We start from the raw sequence: 12,261 nt of genomic DNA, 5'->3' as shown, positions 1-12,261 counted from the left end.
CTGGCCTCAGGTAAGTCAGGTTGGCTTGAGCAAGAAATTGGCCCGCTGTATCACATTTCGCCATGAAATTACACCCTGGTCAAACACTGATTACTCACGTTGCTCTAATCTAATGGCTCCGAAATGCGCTTAACTACTAAATATATTCTTTTATTTGATCGATACCTGCGCAAGTGCAGACGGTTGTCATACATTATAAATAAAAAATAGCAAAACAAGCAATTTGACAAATTCTGATATCTTTCAATTCTACAGTACTGAACATAGTGGAAGTCTATGAAGAGAGGTACTTATGTCGGTCCACCGCCGTGCGGCGGTCTGCGGTCTTAACCCCTTCGCAAGGCCCCATGCCCTTGGGCCTTGGCCCTTGGGCCCCTGTTGCAAGTTGCAATGGTCTAAATTCAACGGTTCGACTCCCATGGTCTCATCACAACTCCCTTTAGAAATACGTAAAGTTTTGAAATTGATATAAATATATCAATAAATATTTGAACTGGGAAATTCCTTAGTTACTTACGTTGGTTCCAGAATGATATCAATGACGTAAAAAATGACAATGACAATTATGACATCGGTTAAGAAGCTTCAGCCATGATCTCAGCTCTGCTCAGTCCTTCTACCTCGTAATTATGTTAGAACTTCGATGTTCAAATATTGACACTACTGGCAAGTGTCAATATCACAATCAAAATTATTTCACCATCGGAAATATGTTATAATATCACAATCGAAAATATTATTCACAAATAACCATCGATTTCAATCGAAAACTGTTCCCATCTGTCAGGCTTTGTTTACATATGCCTGCGGTGACGTCACACATAAGAACACGTGGTACACCAAGAACATCAACATAAAAAAATGCATTGTGTGGATTTTGATGCTGTTAGCATTGAAATACTTGACAGTATCTCTGATGCAAGAAATACTGGCTAAATACATTTTAATTTAGAAATTAACGTCAATCGAAAATTCGAAATTACTGCTGTTCAGGGCTATGTTGGTTCTTGCAAACCGATTGTTGCATCCAGTCGCTTATATTGAAAATAAAATGATTTAAGCAAGTATTTCTTGCATCAGAGATAATTCAAAGTTTGTTAATGTTAACAGCATTATAATCCATGCAGAAACGTACATTTTTTATAGATATTAAAAATTTAGGCTCTATGACTTGTATACTATGTCTATAGGATTTCAAATCGATGCATGCATTCAAATTCAAATTAGGCCCACCCACGCGGGCCACGCCTCACGGCCAGTGTAGCTGTCAGCTCACCTTTCTTCAGAAGTGTGAAAGCTTTTGCCGGTGAAGGTGTGTTTTACGATCGGTCCGTAAAGAAGCGTTGATCGGTTCAAAATGACATAAGACCAGGTTCTTTTGAATAACCTATAGAATTGCACCATGGTACTGAATAATTATTTCACTGAAATTCCAAAATGCACGCTATTCAGACTGGATCTATCTAACTAATACTGATTGATTTATAATGTGCTACACATTATTTGCTTGTTAGCACTGACCACTTGAATGATTCAATCAAGGAGATTCAAACTTCTCCTAGAGAAACATGAGTCAGTATGTTAAAAAAACGTGACATACGGTAGCTAAATTAAATAGAGAGTTAATTAAACCCTTATCGGTTAAATAAGCCATTTTAAAAATTACAGTTCCATCAATTTGCTTCTGGATCTCAGATAACTAATTCCACACTTGACTGTGGCAGGCCCAGACAAGCTTTAGATTCACGTTTGCAAATGGCTGTCACAGTCACCCACAAGATTTCTAATTTAACACGACAAATGTTAGCTAATCTCACAAAAATAAATGTTATCGCTCCTACTGGATGTCAACTACAAGGATTTTAAGTAAAATTGTATGATTTAACACTAATGGCACCATATAATCACGAAATATGGGGCGAGAACTGCTGGAGCGTGTTACGAATACACAGGACGCGTCCAGTTTAAAATCAGAGCGTCGATTCTGTTTCCAACATCCCGGGAAATCCTCTGAGTTGACGAAAAGTTTTCCTTTTTCGTACCCTTCGCGTTAATATTTAATTTATAAACGCGACAGTGACTGCTTATTTTTACAGGCCTTTTCGTGTGTGAAATATTTCATATGTGTAAACCTGTAGTCCATTCTTTACTATTTTCAAAGTAAAATAAAACATGATCATTAGATACTTACTTTAATGACAACACGATCCGTACATAATGAAGCCTAGATTCTCGTTGCATGGAAACGGTGTGCGCAATACCCACGATGCCGGAGTAAGATAAATTACACGTTACGATCTAACCAAATGCACCAAGCTGTAACGTACATGAATGCGTGGTTATCTGTTATTCACATTAATACGTAAGCAATCATTATGACGTATTCATTGGTGCAATTAATGGGCAACAGACACAGGTATTCACCGTACACAGACCGCCAAGAATTATTACAGGCATGCAAAATAATTATGATCCAATATTGTAAAATTTTCTACCCAGAAAGCTAAAATTTCCCCTAGTGTGGCGATTCGAGCGTACATGAAGAATGAATTCATAGCGCCATGAATAAACAGATTACATTTCCAATGCAATTGGACGCTGTGGGTTCTGATAAATGACGTTGTTAAATAACTAATATTATAATAGCTACAGAACATCGACATATATTTACAATTCATCAGTGTACTGATGAGTAGAGTCATTACTCTGTTATCTGTTTTTAGTAATAAAAAGATGAAATTATCGTGCACAGCGACACGAGACTTTCAATTGAAGGGATTGAACGGGTCGCGAGGAGGAGTGTAGTTGTATCCACGTGTGGGGGCTAGCACCCGACCACATTTGAATAAGTTTCGAGTTTGACTCTGTTTCAGGATTTTCAAGGCCAGGGTTACAAGAGTTGTGCTAACAGGAACAGGTTAAAATTAACTGGGCGGCCAGATGAGATTGGTTGGTTAATGACAACAAATAAGAGATTGCCAGTTCATTGTTAGCTCACGTGACCTGCTCGATGATGGTGGCCACGGAACGAACTGGGAGGCCTGCAGGGCCGTATTATCAAAACTTCGTAACTTTTTGTACTTACAAAAAAAAGTTACGTGTTACGTAAGTACACCCTAATATTGGCATTATCAAAACTTTCGAACGCAAGTCTTAGCTAAAAGCGTATTATCAAAACCATCTGGCTAACTAGCCAATCCTGAGAGGCTTTGGATTTGCTCTTCCTATAGCTCCAGTAAGCTCCTCACCGTCCTCACGACCAGTCAGTGCGCAGTGCGCTGGGATGAAAGTAGGATGTGCGATGTCAGCGGCATTTGCGGTGCCTGACTAGGGTGTATTTGGATAAATGAGTGAGACGTTATCCAAATAGTAATGCACTTGTTGTTGTGATCATCAAACGAAATTTCTTGCAATAAGGGCAAATAAATGCATTATTCCCATTCAAAATTAGAAGGTTACAAAGAATTTAGAAAATTTCGTGAGTTTGAGTTGCGACTGTCAGAAAAAGAAATAAATTTGTTTACAGAGAACTAGAAAAATGGTTGGCTTGTCAACCTCAATATAATTTTGAATAAAAAATGCATGAAGATATTGTTCAAGTGAATGATCATAAAATTCTATGACATGAATATCTACATTTGCTTGCAAATTATAGCACAAAAGGCAATTGACATTTTTATCCCAAAAGCATCGTTTAGCACGATCAGATATTATATGTCGGATTATTGACTAAATTCTGTCACAATTCACCGTGTTGCTACTTGCTAATAAATCAATAGTTTCAGCACACACTCTAAACTTGTGCGGAACTCCACTTACGACATCTCCGGGGCCGTATTATCAAAACTTCGTAAGTACGCAAAATCGACTTACGAGTGGCGTAAGTGCTGACTTGATGACGTAACTCTAGAGGTGGTATTATCAAAACATTTGCGCGGGAAGATACGTAACGTAACTGTACGCCTGCTCGGAGATGTCGTAGGTGGAGTTCCGCACAAGTTTAAGAGTGTCTGCTGAAGCGATAGGGAACTATTGATTTACGGGTGCGCAGCCGTAGACCAGCAAATTAACGCTCAAATCAGCCCTGGAACCAATATCAATCATCTAAATGCTATAGATATTGTCATCCTGGCACCTAAGCAGCTGTAGTCAATTGACCTATCTCACCACACGAACTTTAACACTTTAACCGCATCTCCGAGAATCGCCATTATGCCCCGTCTGCATCTCGTTCAAACTACGATTGCTTCAGTCACCATTGAGCCAGGAAGACGAGAGGTTGTGTGTCGCTCTATGAACGTAAGTACAAACATTTGGTGTTATAAAATCCGTGGGACAAATGTGGTACATGATGTGGACAGTAAAAGCTGTGTTCATTTTATACGGCCGCAACTATGATGACGTAACTAGAGTTACGTCATCATATCAGCACTTACGCCACTCGTAAGTCGATTTTGCGTACTTACGAAGTTTTGATAATACGGCCCCAGGGCACGTGGTTATGAGCTGTCAGGAGCACGTGGTGATGACGAGGTGTCAGGAGCACGTGGCGCGGTGAGACACACGTGGCGCGGTGAGATACACGTGGCGCGGTGAGATACACGTGGCGCGGTGAGATACACGTGGCGTGGCGAGATACACGTGGCGTGGCGAGATACACGTGGCGCGGTGAGATACACGTGGCGTAGCGAGATACACGTGTCGTGGTGAGATACACATGGCGTAGCGTGATACACTTGGCGTGGTAAGGTACACGTGGCGTGGTGAGATGCACTTGGCGTGGTGAGATACACGTGGCGTGGTGAGATTCACGTGGCGTGATGAGATACACGTGGCGTGGTGAGATAAAAGTGGCGTAGTGAGATAAACGTGGCGTAGTGAGATGCACGTGGCGGGGTGAGATGCACGAGGCGTGATTAGAATCACGTGGAATTGCTAGAGGTCCGTGGAGTTGCGCGTGTTATTGTAGCGATGTTACAGGGGCTGCATGTTGCTGCAAAACAGAGCTTTGTTAATTTTAAACACACTAGTCAATTTGATAAGTAAACAAGTTATCACGTTAGCTTAATTAAGGTATAACAAATTTGACTAACACAGAACCTTGCACTGTCTCCAGATTCCATCTATAACGGCTACACTACATTGAGCACAACTGAAGACAAGGATAATCCTAAAGGCAATGTTTCTAAATCAGTCAGCTTACCACGGCCCTTCTGGAGCAGCTATAGGAATAGAAGTGGGCTGTTAGGGTGCCTGTACACAGGGATAGTACGAGCCGCTAGTTCATCCGCCGCATGAACTGTCCACGTTACTAGCCTCGTGTATAGGGGTTCAGCTGTTTCAGAAGCATGCGCCGGCAAGTGCCCGAGACGCGGCCGAGAGGGACAACGATGTGTTGATTTCTTCGCTGGAGAAGTGGCTAGTAGCGCTGATTCAGCCATGGTGAGAGAATCTGTGCCGCTCCTGTGAAGTATCTTGGGTCAAGTGAATCATGGCTTGTTTGAACGATAATGTTTCTAAGAAGAACCCAACAAAGTGGATTCCAGACGATATTCAATTATTCTTTGAAATATTCCAAAAATATGAATTAAAGTGGAATGTTTGCTATGATGGTTACTCCAACAAAATGAAGAGAGAAACGAGTATTTTGAAACTGAAAGAAGACCTTATTAGTCATGGTATTGTTGTTCCCGATGTTGCATTTTTAAGGGCTGGAATAAAGAGTATAAAAACGAAGTACAGACTCGAGTTGTTGAAGGTGATCCCTCGATCCATCTTCACAGACCTCACTCGAGGGCTGCTAAAGACGCACTGGCGGGCGTGAACGAGAAGATAGCGGCACCTTATACTCTCCTTGTGTACAGGCTTACTAGCCGGATAGTCACCATGCGACCGACACTTGCCAGATTTACTAGCCGTCTGCACTATCCCCGTGTACAATTGCACCTGCAGAAGTGAACTGTGAAAAATCTACCGGAAATAAGTGTTGCAACGCAAGCAGTGATTTTCTAGCATGAATTCTCTCTACTTTTTTCTTAAATATAACAGTATTTATGCAGCGAGATCCGCTACAGTAGTACAGATCCGCTACAGTAGTACAACAGGCCATGGGCCTTTTTCTTCAATGCCGACACTTCTATTCTATTCTAGTACTGAACTAAGTGCTGACGACAGTTCGTGTCTGACCAGGTATGATCATAGCACTGGTAACGAACTGGGAATAAAAAAAAGTGTTGTGGAAAGTTGTTTTACTAAAAACATGTTGTGGAATGACTGTCGTTGAGAATACTGTTGTGACTCCCGTTGAAGGAATTTGAACGGTACGCGTAATAAATCGTGTTAGTAGGTCGACAGCTACAGACTGTGTGCGAGTATTAGTGATTGTTATAGTTATGAACTGAGTTTGAAGTTGGCCAACCTTGACAACGATTGTTGACACAAGGTTAGGGAATAATGTTGTTGGGTTGAATTGTGTACTGAAAACTGTTTGGGTGATGCTCTCACCATTTCCGTTGTTGTAGATGGTGCTGATCACCACTTGGTTGGAATACTGGGTGGACTTGACAAACGCGGTTGACTGCTGACATGTCCCGGGGTCGGACGTAGGCCAAAGCGGCAAATAGCCATTGTTGACGGCTGCGGCAAATAGCATCGTTGATGGCTCTGCAATTGCGGAACGGGAACACCACCAAACTGTCAGGACATTCTCTGCGTCAAGGATACCGAAAAGCAGGGCGACGCCAGCGCGAGCCACAGCACGGTCGACAGCATTCTGTGGGCAAGAAAAGGACATTAATTTGGTGTCGATGCATTACCTAATAGTGTTTTTGTTGTTAATTGAATTTTTATTATTCAGAAATTAGACGAATATTGAATATTATTCGACCTTGAAAATTGATGTCTTTTATTTATTATTTTCCGGTTGAATAATAGTGAACCATGAAGTTAATAGTTGAATTTTAGTTATCAAGGTTACATGAAGCTACAAAAAGTGTGTTCAACGAGGGGGCGCATGCGTGAGGCCAGTTGTGCCAAACTTCACACTTAGTTCAGATGTCTTTCCGTAGGTAAGAACGCTAGAGGGCATAACAGCCTATGAAGTCAAGTGCTCAAAGCCATGGCGCCGGATGTCCACGACCACAATTTGAGCTTGCTAAAGGTAAGCATGCACATAAAGCATCTGGCCAAACCTCTTCTGGCCTAACGTACACAAGTTGCAACATTTCTCCACCCAAAACAAACCTGAGCTGACCTAACCTAACCTTTATGGCAGCAGAAAGTTATAAAGGCGGTCCCAGTGCTGGTAGAGCCAGTCGTTGGTTTCAAGAATGTTGTGAGCCGGGGCAGCGTGAATAAGTTAGGCCGGAGTAGGTACAGCCGAATGAAGAACTGCCTGCTTATGAGCGAGAATGCTTAATCAAGCATTGGCTGAAGACGTACGGCGCTATTATCTTTCGGCAGTGTGTCACTTGTCTGGATTACGGAGTTCGAGCGTAGACTGCGGCTTCTAGCTCTGGGTGAATTTGAGGCTGGCGTTGGCTCCAGGGAATATTTAAGAGTAAAATTTGTGGCCATCGGCTGTGCCCCCTTCAACGAGCTTGAATATTTAATAAAATTAAATATGACATTCACAAGAAATGATAGTGCGAGCTATGAATTCGAGCCACTACAAGGGTGCGCAGCGGTAGACCAGCAAATTACAGCACCTGCATAAGTTTCGAGTAGAGTCTTATTTAATTCAACCGACAAAACCTATCTTTCCACTAGCACATACAGCTTTGTCAATCAAATGAGGCTTATTTCTGGAAAAAGAATGACGTTTCTCAATGATGTGCGATCTGCCATTAAACTTAGATCATGTTTCGAAAATTTAACTATATGACTGTTAAAGAAAACTTGAAAACTGTGCTTCTAATATACACAGTAACTATAGTTTAGTGGAATTTAAAAGAAAAGAAAATACCACAAAAATTCAACATATCTTTATAAGAGAAAACGTTTCGGAGTCCAGCTCCATCGTCAGTTCATAACACAAAATTCTGTTAAGAAAAAGTTCAGTCCTAGAAACACAAATAAATCAATTAGTAACGTAAAATGCACTGTCAGGTTTCAAAACGGAAAATAAATAAATAAGACATGAAATTAACGCTAGTAAACGACCTATCTATTTACTATTTCAAGAGGAAAGGAGCTAAAAGCGGCATTTAGACTAGGCTTCTGTTTGAATATATACAGGGATTCTAAAATTCGTAGATCACTAACACCGGATGCGGAAGCTAGACTTTTGAAATCACTATCAGATACAAAGGTGTTGCACTGCTCCGCATGAACACGTACAGCAGAATGAGGTTGATGTGCAAGTAGGTTCCCCGTTCTGTAACTCCTGCCCTTATGCTAAGCCAGCCTAGTATAGAAATTGCGTGCCGTCATACCGACGTACGCTGATGAACACTGCGCACAACCATATCTGTAAACTAGTGACGATCGCATAAGAACAGGTAGGGTATCCTTATACCTGAAAAACGAGCCGATTCTAAAATTGTTAACCAGCAACACATGAAGATTTACATCCGGAAGATATTTAGCAATTAAAACTTTTAATTCCTTTGACATAGTCTCAGATGCGGGTCCAAAGTAGGGAAAAGAACAGTAAACCACTTTCCTATTGTCACACTTGGGAACGACTGCAGTATATTGCTTGGACATAAACATTTTAATTAAGGTGAACACCAGGGGCGATGGAAAGCCATGTTGTGAAAAGATATTGCGCAACAATTCAAATTCAGAGTGCATGGCTAGGAAAGTAGAACAAATGCGAAAGCCGCGGTTTATCAATGTTTGGACCCCATTTAACTTGAAACGAAAGGAGCAAACGCTAAAAATGCTGGTGCTTAAGCCGGTAAATGTCGATTTTCTAAAAATAGAAGTTTGGAAACGGCCATTAGATTTGGTAACTTTGCAATCAAGGAAAGACAAGCTATTGTCTGATTCCAGCTCCATGGTGAATTTGATACTTATTTTGGAGATTAAGATAGTCAAAGAAAAGGCCCACATGAGAAGGATGCTCAAAAATCAAAAAAGTATCGTCAACATATCGGTTATAGAAAATTGGCTTAAAATCAAGAGCGCAATTGGCCAACCATGTAGCCTCGTGAAAACACATGAATATATTGGCAAAGGTAGGGCCGAGTGGAAGTCCCATACCCAAACCGTCAATTTGTCTGTAAAACTTGCCAGCAAATACGAAAATTGAGTTTAGCACAGATAATTCAGAAGAGATTTGAAAAAAATTGTGGTTAAAACCCATGACAAGGTCATTGACATCTTTAAACAATGAATTGAGACAAATATCGATGGTTTCAGAAAGAGATTTATTAGTAAATAAATTTTCTTCAACAAAAGAGGCCATAGTCAATTCCTGAACATTTGTAAAACTCTTCAGGCGATCTACGAACATATAAGTATTATCCACAGTATATTGGTTGGTCGTAAGACAGTTCAAAAGCGGAACCAAAAATTTTGCAAGTTTGAAACTAGTTGAAGTTTGGCAGAAAAATTGGGCAGAATTGAAATTTCACATTGAAATCTGGTTTATGAATTTTAGGCAGACCATACAAAATACCTGGGCCAGAGCCAGAAACATGAAGTTGAAAATAAGTTTCAGATGATAGTAAAGCGGAATCTTTAAGTTTTCGTAGTAAATTATTATCTTTTTCCTCTATCTTCAAAACTATTTTAGCGATTGGCTCAGCAATTTCTTTAAATTTAGAAGGGTCGGTGATCAGATTAGTAAGGCTACTGTTATAACGATTGCGATCAACTATAGTACTACTCCTTTACCCTTATCTGGCTTACAAATGATAAGATCCTTATTTTTGGCCAAGTCTTTCAATAAAAGGAAATCAAGCGGCTGAAAAACAGACGAGAAAATTTTGTAAGATTTAAAACCATAAAAAGGCCGGTAAGCTAAACTTTTAAGTTGCCAATAAATTCCTGACGGTTGGTAATGGAAACATTTTTTATGCTAAGAGCAAGTCTTTCAAAAGCTAAAAAGAACTTATAGAAATCCAATTTAAAAACAGGCTGACAAAAATCAAGTCCAAAGGCGAGCAAGAACTTGGTTCGAGGTTGCATGCTGTATGAACTATAGTTGAAAACGAGTTTTTACACTGATGAATTTCATTATGAATACCTAAGTTAAGTTTCTTCCTATGGGTCTGGCGGGTAGTTTTCCTGAATGCTTCAGTTAAGGCCCGTTCACACTAGGAGCAACACACGAGAATCAAGTGCCTCAAAGCGCATGCAGAGGCGCTTTGCAGCCTCTGCATGCGCTTCTTGACCGATTGACGAGCTAGCGATTGACAGGGGCCATGCCTCATGAAACACAAGCGCGGCACTTAGTAGATAGGTATTAAAGAATTGATATCACTTGTTTGCTTCAATCGCAAATTAACTAAGAATCTAATTTAGATTAACTAAAGAAATGCAATTCGTTCTGTGCTTTCAATGTATTAATTTGTGACTTCTGATTTGTAATTCTAGATTCTACGAACTGACGATGGAGCTGGTCTCCGAAACGTTTTCTATAAAGATATGAATTTTTGTGGACTATTCTTTGCTTTTAAATTCTTAGTTAGTAGATAGCTGTCTGTGGTCTAGGTAGTAAGGTTGATTGTGTACGCTGGTCCGGCACACCAAATGTCGACTAACACCACTCTCGTTTGGAGTCACTCTCTAGTAGAGAGCCTAATTGATCTTTATAGAGAAAATGAATGCCTATGGAGTGTTCGGTCAAAGGAGTACAAAAATCGAAATGCAAAGGAACAAGCTATGGTAAAAATAGTTGGAGCTTAAAAGAAACTTGTGTGTAGAAGTCACCATTGCTGAAGTTCGAAAGAAAATCCATACGATGCGTTCACAATTCCATCGTGAAATTAAGCTGAAACGAGAATCAACCAAGTCTGGCACAGGTGCTGACCAAGTGTACAAACCGAAACTATGATGCTTTGAATCATTGATGTTCATCAATGACAGCGATGCTCTTCGTCAGTGAACGTCTACTCTCGATGAAGACATTCAGATTTCAAATGATGTAAGTTACTTTTACATGACGTGTTTAGTTTCTGTGATTTTAGCTACTCCTGTCAATGTATGCATTACCGTTTAGCGATTTGAAAGAATTATATAATATTGGTACGAATATAGTAACTTTTTATTTAGGTCTAGGTGGCAATTACTGTTCAAAGCGCGCGGTCTCGAGCTATCGCTTACAAACGTAGTGTGAACAGCTGTGCGCGGTGAGGCACTGCAGCAAACGCTTCAAATCACATGTCGCTGCCACTAGTGTGAACGGGCCTTTAGACGTCTGGCATGTTGACGGATAGCAAATGCATCGAGGATGGAAAATAAATGTCCAATTTGTGCTTCACTTACGGTGACCAAGTTAGTTAAATCTCCTTCTTCTTGGACGATAATTCCCCGGAAAGGAGCTTGCTCTGCCATGACTTGTAAAATGAAGATGTATGAAGGCAGCGTTTGTAAAGTCTAAACCTCAGAAACTTAGGAATTACACCGTGAACTTTGCACTTCACTAAAAACTTATTTAAAAAGTGTTTGTTTTTAACTGCTTTTAAATTCCTGGTTAACCTGCGATTCAAGCAAACAAGTGATTTTAATACTTATATACAATCAAGATACGGTGAAGATGAATACCGCTGTTTTAAAAAATACTGTGACCTACTCCGGAAAGCTGAGAAGACTTCATTGGACATAAGTTTTTAAGTGAAGTGCATAGTTTACGGTGTAATTCCTAAGTTTCTGAGGTTTCGACTTTTCAAACGCTGCCTTTATACAGGGTGCGGCGCGGGAACTTACTTATTTGAATTGCGCGCCACGTGGCGGCCATTAGTCCTAGGAAGGTGGCTTGGAGGTCACCTACAAGATGTAATATTCAAGAATTAAACTTGTAAGTAAACCCAACGAAACTTTAAATGTAGCTCTTTGTAAAAAAGAAAGAATTAAAACGCTATCTTTAATACTTTTTACTTTGTGATTTTTTTAAAAGAGTAAGTTCCCACGCCGCACCCTGTACATCTTCATTTCATTTTACAAGTCATGGCAGAGCAAGCTCCTTTCCAGGGAATTGTCTTCCGAGAAGAAGGCCAGTAAAGATTTACCTTACTTGGCACCTTAAGTGAAGCACAAATTGGACATGTATTTTCCATCCTCGATGCATTTGCTATCCGTCAACATGCCAGACGT

This window comes from Hyalella azteca, unplaced genomic scaffold, assembly GCF_000764305.2.
Source record: "Hyalella azteca isolate HAZT.00-mixed unplaced genomic scaffold, Hazt_2.0.2 contig16414, whole genome shotgun sequence".
Lineage (NCBI taxonomy): Eukaryota > Metazoa > Arthropoda > Malacostraca > Amphipoda > Hyalellidae > Hyalella > Hyalella azteca.
This window is presented reverse-complemented; position numbering follows the sequence as displayed.